At 37.5% G+C, this 11223-nt stretch overlaps 1 non-coding gene across 1 annotated transcript; it reads right to left on the bottom strand.

Moving 5' to 3' along the window:
- Positions 1-10457: 10457 nt before the first annotated feature.
- On the bottom strand, positions 10458-10564 carry LOC141702653 (small nucleolar RNA R71). Its single transcript, XR_012567217.1, has one exon. It is a non-coding gene; the product is annotated as a small nucleolar RNA R71 (small nucleolar RNA).
- Positions 10565-11223: the final 659 nt, after the last annotated feature.

Here is an 11223-nt window from a genome sequence, read left to right on the forward strand (position 1 = left end):
TGAATGACAATCGGAAAGACAATTGAAATTGTCTTGCTGAAAGTCATTTCAATATATTTATATAAATATTAAATTTATTTTATACTAGAATGACAATCGGCAAGACAATTGAAATTGTCTTGCTGAAAGTCATTCCAGTACATATAAGTGTTTATTTTTAATTCAGTTTAATTTTATAACTGGCAAGACAATCGGTATGACTATTGATTGTCATGCCAGTAATAAAATTAATATCAGATATTTTTTGTTTTATTTTGTACTGGTATGACAATCGGTATGACTATCAGATTGTCATACCAGTTATATTTTTACTATGTTTTTTTTTGTTTTGATTTGTTTATTTTGTTTTCTCAATTTGCCTGGTATGACTATCGGTATGACAATCGGTAAGACTATCCTGAATTGTCATACCAGTTGTCTATTTAACATCTCTTTGTCTTGATTAAATCAGTCAGTTCATTTTTTGTTCAAAATTTCAACAGTCTTCTTTTTCTCTCTTATTTTACTCTCTCTCTCTCTCTCTCTCTCTCTCTCTCTCTCTCTCTCTCTCTCATTTTGAACAGATCAAAACCGTCATTGTTCTCTTTGTCTTCCTTGCTCCAGTTTTTACTCAGCATACAAAATCATCACTCCTGTGATATATACATACACGTATATATATACTGAAGTGCTGCCCAATTTTTATGTTTTAAAAACAAAAAATTTCACTTCGTTTTTGTTCCCTTAAAAAAATCAGTGTTTGTTTGCTTTTGGGTATTTTTATTTTAATTTTGTTTGGTGTCTTGTGCGTTTTTCAGATCTATTATCGTGAGTTAAGAACTTTAACGAGATACATTACTTTCTAAATTTTTCGGATATAATTGATTTAATTCGAATTATTAAATTTTTTTTAATTCGAATTTTCTTAATTTAATTCTTAAAATTCTGAAAGTGTGTGTTTTATTAATTTTTTAATGGCTCTCAATTTCCAAATTGTCGCACATAATCTTGGATTTAAGCCGTGGATTAGATTTTTAAATGACCATTCGATTGTTAGCTCTGCTATTAAATCAAATGTGATTTTAAATGTTGATCTGCTCAGACTGATTTGCACAACCTCTACTGTGGCCGATGATTTTAATTTTTTTTCATTCACCGTGGCAAACACACAGTATGTAGTTGATGAAACAGTCGTCAATCGAGCGTTAAATTTTCCTATGGACAATTTCTGTAATTTGCCCTCTGAAAATGATATTTCAAACTTTTTCCATGTTATTCACTATTAGGGGGTGATTAATTTAACCAAGTTGTCTAAATCCAATTTGGTTTCTGAATGGGACATTTTCTTCGATACACTTTCTAAAGTGTTTACCAACTGCACTAAATTCAACTTTCACAACATCACTTCCACTCTGCAGTATATTGGTCTTGCGGTTGTTTTCAATCAAAGGATCAATTTTGGCAAACTACTTTTACCCATTCTTTTGAGACGTCTCACTACTGCTTTACGTGATCATTTTACAAATCGTAGGGTCTCGTGCTACTATGCTCGTTTTCTCATGCTCATAGCAGAACATATTCTCTCACCTGAGCATAAAGCCCTTTGTGCTAACTCCTCAGTAACCGAACCCCCTCCAGTAAGCAAAAAGATTTACACCCGCCAAGACACAACTTTTAAATTCATGCAAGTTCCAGTACTTGTATCTGCTTTTATGGCCACTTATATTCCTTTACCTATCTTCAATCTTCCCGGTCATGAACAGCAAGATCAACCTCCAGTGGTTCAAACCACCCAGGCTCAAACATCAGATGCTCTTCCTCTTCAGGTAATAATTCCTCAAACTCAACCTATTCCTACTTCTGTTGAAAGACCCCCAGTGGTTGATAGGACTGACCATGAAGTTGTAGAACCACAGCTTCAATCCCAGGTCATAGAGCCAAACACAGAGTCACAACCTATCTCAACCTCTCCCCCACTGTCTAAAATGTTGCCTAGAAGGTTAGTAGGAAGTAGTATGTTAGTGGATGTGAATGAACCCTCAGCTCTGCCTCCTCCCAACAGGACATGGACTTTGAAATGGCCACTGAACAGTTACTAGAAACATTCTCTCAACAGGATGAATCTATTGAAATTCGCCATAGGGCCATGGCATCCTGTACTGAGTCAAGCACAATTCCATTACTCACAATGGAAGCATACAGACCAGTAGATGATACTCAGGACACGGAGCGAGGAGTCCACATTGAGTCGGTTACAGTGCCTGCCATAGTTACGGCAGAAGAGCAGTCACATGCTTCTGAGGGAAAATCTGACTCTCGACCACCTTTAATAGAGTCATTTTCTCCCCTCCCAGATCCAACACCTCTGGCTCCCTCACGGGATTCTCCACTCGCAGATTTATCTGGAGAAAGTGGAGGGAAACTCGGTCAATCTATCCCTGAAGCAATTCAGACATCTATTTCACATGAAAAGATAGGTTTGACTAGGGATCGGGACTCGCGAATTCCCATTGCACCACCACTGACCTCTCTTGAAGAGGCTAGGGTGATTTTAAATGCAGGTATAGAAGATCAGCCTCAGGAAGACTCCTCACGAGCAATTATATTGAGAGATACACAAGCACGTGAGTTGAGTGAATTAAACTAGAGAGATATTCAGGTGAGCGCACACACAGACACAAACACTGAAAATCTGTTAGCTCAAATTGCTGATCTCAAGGAACAACTTGCAAAAAGTCAGGCTGAAGCTAAATCATTCAAAGCATAAGTGGTTGAACGGTCTTCTTCTTCCACCTCTGTCAATAATCAGCTGGCTGTCATTAGGACTGAAATATCAGATTTGAAGACATCTGTTGTACCAAAGCTTAACTCAATCCAGGCATCTCCAACGTTATCAGCTGACGACATTTCAAACTTCTGCTCTCTACATACAAGAATGACTTCTCTTGAAGACTTGGTTGAAATGAATCATTCACTAGATTCTTCCAGATTTCTGAAGATAGAGACGGGCATGGAACATCTGAATGAAGGGATGAAGCACCTGTACTACATGATCAAAAATTCTCACTGCCCTAATGAAGATCAAAGGACTTTCTTTGAAGGGCCGTCTGGTGGAGGCTCAGGCTCTGGAGGTCATGGAGGTCATGGAGGATCTAAGGGAAAGTCTGTAGAGGATTCCTCAACTAAGGGGGAGAAGAAAGGGAGAAGTGAAAAGGGAAAAGAAAAAGATTCATCTGCTGGAGGCACATGGAAGCCTGATGATATCTACTATAGTGGAGAACATGATGACTTTGATATTTGTGACGTTCCCACTGAACCAGTCTTGGAAGATAAAGATGGTTTCTTTGAAGCTGAGGAGGAAAGTGATTTTGGAGAATGGGAAGAGGAAGCTCTAGTGGATCCTCTGTTTGAGAAAGAGTTTCAGCAACAGCAGTCAGAATTGAAAAGAAAAGAAGCTGAACTCAAAAAGGTATCCCAGATCATTGACATGAGGAAAGACATCCAAAGAACAGAAGCTCTTCAAAAGCAACGTCTTCATGACATTAAAGCTCAAGAAAGGAGAAGAGATGTCAGACTGAAGATTGGTGAAAAATGGGATGAAGCTAGGAGAGTACTTGATATGCCTTAGCTGAGCACAAACAATGATAGACAGTTTCTACATCTTCTGGACAAGCTGGAGATCTCTAATCCAAACAATGACATGTACATGAATGCTATAAAGACTGAAGTCTCAAGGATCACAGCTGCCTTTGACAGATTCCTAAATGAGATGAGCATATTTGTATATTGTCAGAGCGAAGGATCTTTCAAGGTGTCACTTCATCTGTTTGAGAATCGTTCTTTGTCAGAGATTTGGGTTCTTCTCAACAAAGTCAAAAGAAGCTCAGAATTGAATGAAGTTCTTCGAGAAAGGCTCAAAGAGTTTGCCAGCAGGGCTAGTCCTCAAGTGGTCAACAATCCTCATCAGGTAAGATTCTTTAAGTCTGACTGTCTTCAAATCTGCCAGCTCAATTCACAATCTCTTAAAGACTACTCAGCTAAGCATCTGGTCTGGATGGAACATCACTTAAGAACTGCTGGATATTCATCCATGTTGAAAACTCAAGCAGTTGATCTGATTCAAGCTTATTGTGAAAAGAATATTAAAAGGTACAATCAACTCAAGAATAAGCTAAAGACAGTTGGAGTTCAACCAGTTAGACCAGACAGCTTCACTTCAGAAAAGGATCGTGTCTTTGACAAGGAGTTGCTTCAAGATTTGGAAGAAGGTGAAGATTTGGAAGAAGGTGAATTCGGAAGGGAAGACAACTGAATTCAAGTAGCTCAAAACTCAATGTAATATGATTAGAGCTTTATGAATCAAGATAGACTAATGTAGCTATATGTTCAGTCTAGAGGAACATCTATCTTGTATTCACTTGTAAATTTCTTTTGGAATCTGGAAAATGTTAAATATAATCCAGAACTTTTCTGCTATTTACTTTGCATTACTGTTTATATCTTTTTCTTATTTGTTAGTTGAGTTATCCTCTAGGTATTTGTTGTTATTGTCTAACAAACAAATAGGGGGAGATTGAAAGGCATATGTCATAGCCTATTTGTTTATTCGAGGATTTAACTCAACTCAAATAAGGATGTAACAAGTAAATAGTGGTCCTATCGTCCGAGAGATCTCTCAGAGTAACATATGTCAAAGGATTAAGTAACATTGTTCTTCTACAGACTTGATGACTTAATTCACTGGAAGAAGCTCAAGAAATTGATCATGCCTCAGTGATATAAATCAAGATTGTGGATTTAATCAAGTGACAGAGATCTCGTCAGGGTATCAATTAATTACAAGGATTTAGTCTGAAGAAAATCAAGAGTATCAAGGTCAAGGCATGAAGAAATGTCACGGAAGTTAGTCACTCATGAACCAGACAGTACATCGAGTGTCAATATTGAAGTGGTGGAATTGATTCATATTTGACAGTGATTTACAGAAGATTTTCAGAAGAATGGTTGCTGCTCAAGATTAGTATTAATTCTCTATTAATTAATTAAGTCATATTAATTAATTAAGAGAATAAATTAAATCTGCAAAGATTAATTTATTGATTAATTAAATTAATTGATTAATTAATTCAGAATTATTATTTGATTAAAATCTGTTTTAATCCAGCAAGACTATCTTTTGTATTAACAAGACAATCGGTATGACAATCAATAGTCATACCGAAAGTCATGCTAGTACATTTAGATTGTCTTGCCGAAAGTCCTATCAGTTCAATTGATAGGCCTACCGAAAGTCTTACCAGTTCAAAGGATTGTCATGCTGAGCTAAATGGATTGTCTTGCCAGTGATCAAGCCTCAGTGATATAAATCAAGATTATGGATTTAATCAAGTGACAGAGATCTCGTCAGGGTATCAATTAATTACAAGGATTTAGTCTGAAGAAAATCAAGAGTATCAAGGTCAAGGCATGAAGAAATATCACGGAAGTTAGTCACTCATGAACCAGACAGTACATCGAGTGTCAACATTGAAGTGGTGGAATTGATTCATATTTGACAGTGATTTACAGAAGATTTTCAGAAGAATGGTTGTTGCTCAAGATTAGTATTAATTCTCTATTAATTAATTAAGTCATATTAATTAATTAAGAGAATAAATTAAATCTGCAAAGATTAATTTATTGATTAATTAAATTAATTGATTAATTAATTCAGAATTATTATTTGATTAAAATCTGTTTTAATCCAGCAAGACTATCTTTTGTATTAACGAGACAATCGGTATGACAATCAATAGTCATACCGAAAGTCATACTAGTACATTTAGATTGTCTTGCCAAAAGTCCTATCAGTTCAATTGATAGTCCTACCGAAAGTCTTACCAGTTCAAAAAATTGTCATGCTGAGCTAAATGGATTGTCTTTCCAGAAGCTGTTTTTTAAGAGACGAAGAGAATTGAATATCAAATTCAGCAGAACACAGAACAAAAGAAACCTGCAGAGAACTTATTGCAAATTACACAAATCATTTATTTCTAGTATTTATTGTTAAATCTAATCCACTAGATATCCTTTTCTTGTTCTTGTGTAACTATCTAGCGGATCGAAATCCCTAGAACTTAATCTCAAATCGCTTTTAGCATTTGATCTTTTTATTTCAAAAATAGAAAAAGTTCATGTCGAATTTATTCTAGATTTGTAATAATTGATTTGAGATTAATCCCTTGTAAATGATACCGTTTGTTGTAACACCTTTCAAGTTTAATAATAGTTTTATTTAACTTGAATTTTGTTTCACTTTTTTATTCCGCATTTTATTCGATTAGACGGTATTGTTTGTATTCAACCCCCCTTCTATAAACATATTGAGACCTAACAATCTTTCTTTTACTGAAGCTAACCAAGCCCCTAATAGTTTCAAGGGGTTTATGAAAATCTTGTCTGAATCCTATCTTGCAGGTGCTTTAACTGCTAACCTAGTCCTGTACTTGGATGTTCTGCATGAGTTTTGGACAACAACTGTGGTGAGAACTGTAATGAATGACAAATCTGTATATTTGGAGATAACTTGCACAATTGGAGGCCAATATATAGAGTTCAATGAGCAAGATGTGAATGCAGCTTTGGTCTTCCAACTGCAAATATAGTGGAGATGCCAACACAAGATGAGTTTGCTGAGTTCATGGACTTCATCACCTATGGTGGAAGAATGAACCTGGCAAGCTTGAATAGAACAAACCTAAGGAAGGAATGGTCCTTTGTGTTTGATTCTATAGTAAGGACCTTCACATGCCAAAAGACAGGGTATGACAACATCTCAAGTGTGGTGCAGAAGCTGGTGTTCTCAATAGCTCACAAAAGACACTTGAATGTTGATCTATTGATCCTGGAAGAACTTGCTACCAGGCTGACCATGCCCCAATCTGCTAGAGGTAAGGAAATTATCTTTCCTAGATTCTTTATGTCTACTTTAATTCATAAAGTAATAGATATACATTTGTTGAATGGTATAAATAACACTAAAATAGGCAATTGTAAGCAAGTGTCCAAAATAATATTTGGATCACTTACTTCAAAGAACAAGGTAAATTTAAGTCTGAAAATCACTTCATTCATGATGGAGAGGTTTAAGACTTACCCTTACCCAATGCCTGACATGAGATCAAATGTTCAATCTAGTACAACTATGGTCCCTGAACCTGTAGAATTTCAAATACAGGAAAACCAATCGGGGCCTTCCCAAGATGAGACCACTTCTTCAAACCAAATAGCAGCTAGGAAACCAACCACTTCATCCTCTCAAAAGGATGAAGTGAGTAAAAAGAAGAGAAATGAGATAACCCTTACAGTAATGAATGAGAGTGGTGAGGAACAAACACTAACTTAGTCACCTTGGTCAGAAAACAAAGAAGTCTGAGAAAACTGAGTTGACCACTCAAACCACCTCTGTATCATCCCAAAAAGATGCAGTTGTATAAATGGGGCGAAAACAGATTCTAGAGACATCCTCTCAACAGGGTGTTTCTATTGAAAAGAGCATTCTCCCCAATGCATCTTGTAATGAGTCTGCACCTACACTAGATCAAGTTCTAGTGTATGAAAGAAGAAATAAGGATGGCACACACAGTGAGAGCACATCTATTGAAGCTCCTTCATTCACTCAGGGGGAGCTGCCAACACTCACTCATGATCAAACTCTACTCATCTCTCAAATTTCTTCTTCTCACAAAGTTCTTAAATTTAATTCTCAAGTGCAACCTCTTTCAAGTGACTTGGTTTAAGAAACCTTGCTCACCACCCAGAAATTACAATTAGTTAGTGAGAGGCTACATGCCGGGATATACCTTGATGACACTAACACAAACATGGGGGATTCATCAGTTTTTACTAAAGACCCCATGGAGATCACAAATGCATCTTCATGTGCAAATCGGTCTTCACAGACTGTTAGGTTTGAGGGTAGTACTCCAGAGGGGGAGCTATCTAAATCCTCTCCAATTCAATTGGAGGTTCCTGTTCCAAGAACAACTCCCCTCACAGCCCTAGTATAAATTGCATTAGCAATTGATGCTAGGAGTACAATTGCCAATGATCATGTCATAAAGGAGGCAAGTATAGCACATTTAAGTGACAGTGTGGTGCAAGACACACAAGGGTTTGAGGTTGTTACCAATGACAGTAGAACAGTCAAATCCCCTCCAATTCAAATGGAGGTTCCCACAACTGGTGAGGAACAACACCCTGTCATAACCACGGTGCAAACTGTGAGTTCAACTGTGACTTCTGTCAGGGGTGGTTCTGTCCCTTCAAACCAACCCTCAACTTGTCAATCTCACCCTCAACCATCTCATCTCTGTTGACATTTATGACATTTTATAACGCTCTATTAAGCTTTGAATTAGTGTATTTGTACTCAAGTTGTTGGTGTTTTGATGTGTTTTCTGGTGTTTTTGCATTTCAGGCATTAATCCGGGATTCAGGTGAATTAGCATTGTTTTGGTGCTAATATGGTGTTAGGATGGTGTCCAAGGAATAAAGCGAGGGAAATCAACTCATTGTAGCAAGAAAGGAAAGAAAGCAGAATTTTATCCAGGAGGTCAGCGCGCTCGCACTGTCATAGCTCACGGCTGCGCCCAAACTTCAGAGACACAGCACGCTAGCGCTGATCAAGCGCGCGGCCGCGCCGGGTCGGGATGTTAAAATCCTGATTCTACTTGGCTTCTGTTTGGAGGATTTTACTTGCATGGGCTGCTATATACTTAAATAAAGATGTTTTTCAAATGAGAGACGTTATGAAGCTTAAGGAGAAGACGACAAGAAGACTTATAGCATAATTCAACGAAGGCGAAGAGGATCTAGTTTATTTTTGTGAATCTTTGTTCTAAGTTGTAAACTTGGATGCTCGTTTCTTGTTTTGTTGAACCTAATACTCCGGATTTCGTATTTGGTTTATTATTTGTTTATAAAAACTACGTTTATTATACCATACTTTCATCGGAACCCACGTTGATGATGAGTCCGATTATGGCTCAATCATTATCGTGGGGTTCTAGTGGATTTATTTATGGATTTCTTTAGTTGATTTGTTTCGATGCCCTAGTGTGTGGTGATTGTATGATAACCTAGTATTGGTTGTGCTTATTCATCTTATGAGCGTCACGAACTTATAAGATAGTGTGTTAATTATTAATGAAGCGAAAGTGAATTTAAGGGTTTAGAACTTGCCATGCTAGCATAGGTTCATGTGTTATTATTATGCATGGTTCGTAGGTAATTTTAACCATCTTACTTTCCCTATGTAATCATGATAGATAACTTGTGCATTAAACCGTTATGTTGTCAAATTCTATAGAAATATAGGGTCTCAATATAATTGGTGTCTATTCAGCTTCTATCTCTTTTGTGGATGTCTGGTAGTATGGTATTCGTGCAACAAAAGTTGGCGTTATCAGTTTCGTGTTATCTAATTAATGTCATCACCATTACATTCTAAGGTTAAGAACGAAAAGGCTATTAAATGAAGTACTTAATGAAGTTAGAATTCCATGTTTGTGTATATTATTCAACTCTCTTTACTTTCTTTAGTTAGTGTTCTCTAGTATAATTCTCAATAATTAATCGTAGTATAATCAAAACCCAATTTATTATTCGTCTTAGCATTGAATAATAGCCATATCATTGTTGCATAAGTGCATAAATCACATAGTTAACCTAAACCAGTCTCTGTGGGAATGAACTAGAAATAATTCTATATTACTTGCAAACGCGTATACTTGCGTGAATTTTAGCGTGTGTTTAGCGACTAACAAGTTTTTGGCGCCACTGTCGGGGACTGCAATATTAACTTTTAGTTTATATGTTTGTCACCAGTGATCGTTAAAGTTCATTGACTCGGACATTGTTACTTACTTACTCTTTTCCTTGTCGTGTTTCAGGTACTCTAGTGAGCTTGTATGCATACGCGTTCGCGGGCTTGTAAGAGAACTCTAGATCAAGCCGAGGAAGAAGCTGTAGTGATTCGAATGGAAGTTGTTGAGGACAAAGAGAAAGTAGAGGAAAATGAGAAAGTCGAGGAACCATTTTTAGTAGTGATGGGAGATCAAGCAGAAAATCCTAAGGTTCTGATGGACTATTCTCAGCCTAAGATCAATGATATTCAGTCAAGTATCATCAGACCAGCCATCTCGGCTAACACTTTTGAGATCAAGTCGAGCACGATTCAGATGATACAAAACTCAGTTCAGTTTGGGGGTTCTCCTACAGAAGACCCCAAAATGCACATCAGGGATTTCATCGAGATCTGCGACACTTTCAAATTCAATAGGGTGACTGAAAATGCTATCAAGCTGTGACTCTTCCCATTCTCTCTGAGGGATAAAGCAAAGTGCCGGTTACATTCTCTACCACCAGGGTCTATCACCAAATGGGAGGATCTTGCTCAAAAGTTTCTCACTAAATTCTTTCCTATGGCGAAGACTATTGCAATCAATAATGCTCTTACTCAGTTTGTTCAGCAAACTGGAGAATCTCTGTGTGAGGCTTGGGATCGATATAAGGAGATGCTAAGGAAGTGCCCACACCATGGCATGCCTGATTGGATGATTATAAACTGTTTCTACAATGATTTGGGCGCTCAGTCTAGACCTATGCTCGATGCAGTGTCTGGTAGAGCTTTATGGGCCAAAAGCTATAGTGAAGCGTATGAGTTGATTGAGCTCATGGCAGCTAATGAATAACAGAATCCTACGCAAAGAATGTTTCAAGGCAAGGTAGCAGGAATTCTGGAAGTGGATACAGCTACTGCTATAACGCTCAACTTCAAGCTTTGACGACGAAAGTGGACTCTTTGGAAAATTATGGAGTTAATCAAATCACTAGTGTTTGTGAGCTTTGTGCGGGGCACATGAAACTGAGCAGTGTGCTATTTCGAGCGAATCAGCTCAATTTGTGAGCAACTGTTCAGAGATCACAGCAACAATCTCCAACCACTTATCATCCAAATAACCACTCTTAACTTCAGCTGGAGTAACAATCAGAACGCAGTGCAACAATCTTATCAGCCATACACAGCAAAACAGTATAATCCTCCTGGTTTTCAGCAACCGCAGTAGCTCCTAGGCAATAACTTCAACTTCAGCTGTTATCGCAAGCTAATGAAAAATCTGAATTTGGAGGAGTTGAGGCTCATGTGCAAGAGCCAAACAGTGTCTATCAAGACCTTGGAGAATCAGATTGGGAAAATTGCTA

Source organism: Apium graveolens, unplaced genomic scaffold, assembly GCF_009905375.1.
Source record: "Apium graveolens cultivar Ventura unplaced genomic scaffold, ASM990537v1 ctg5427, whole genome shotgun sequence".
Lineage (NCBI taxonomy): Eukaryota > Viridiplantae > Streptophyta > Magnoliopsida > Apiales > Apiaceae > Apium > Apium graveolens.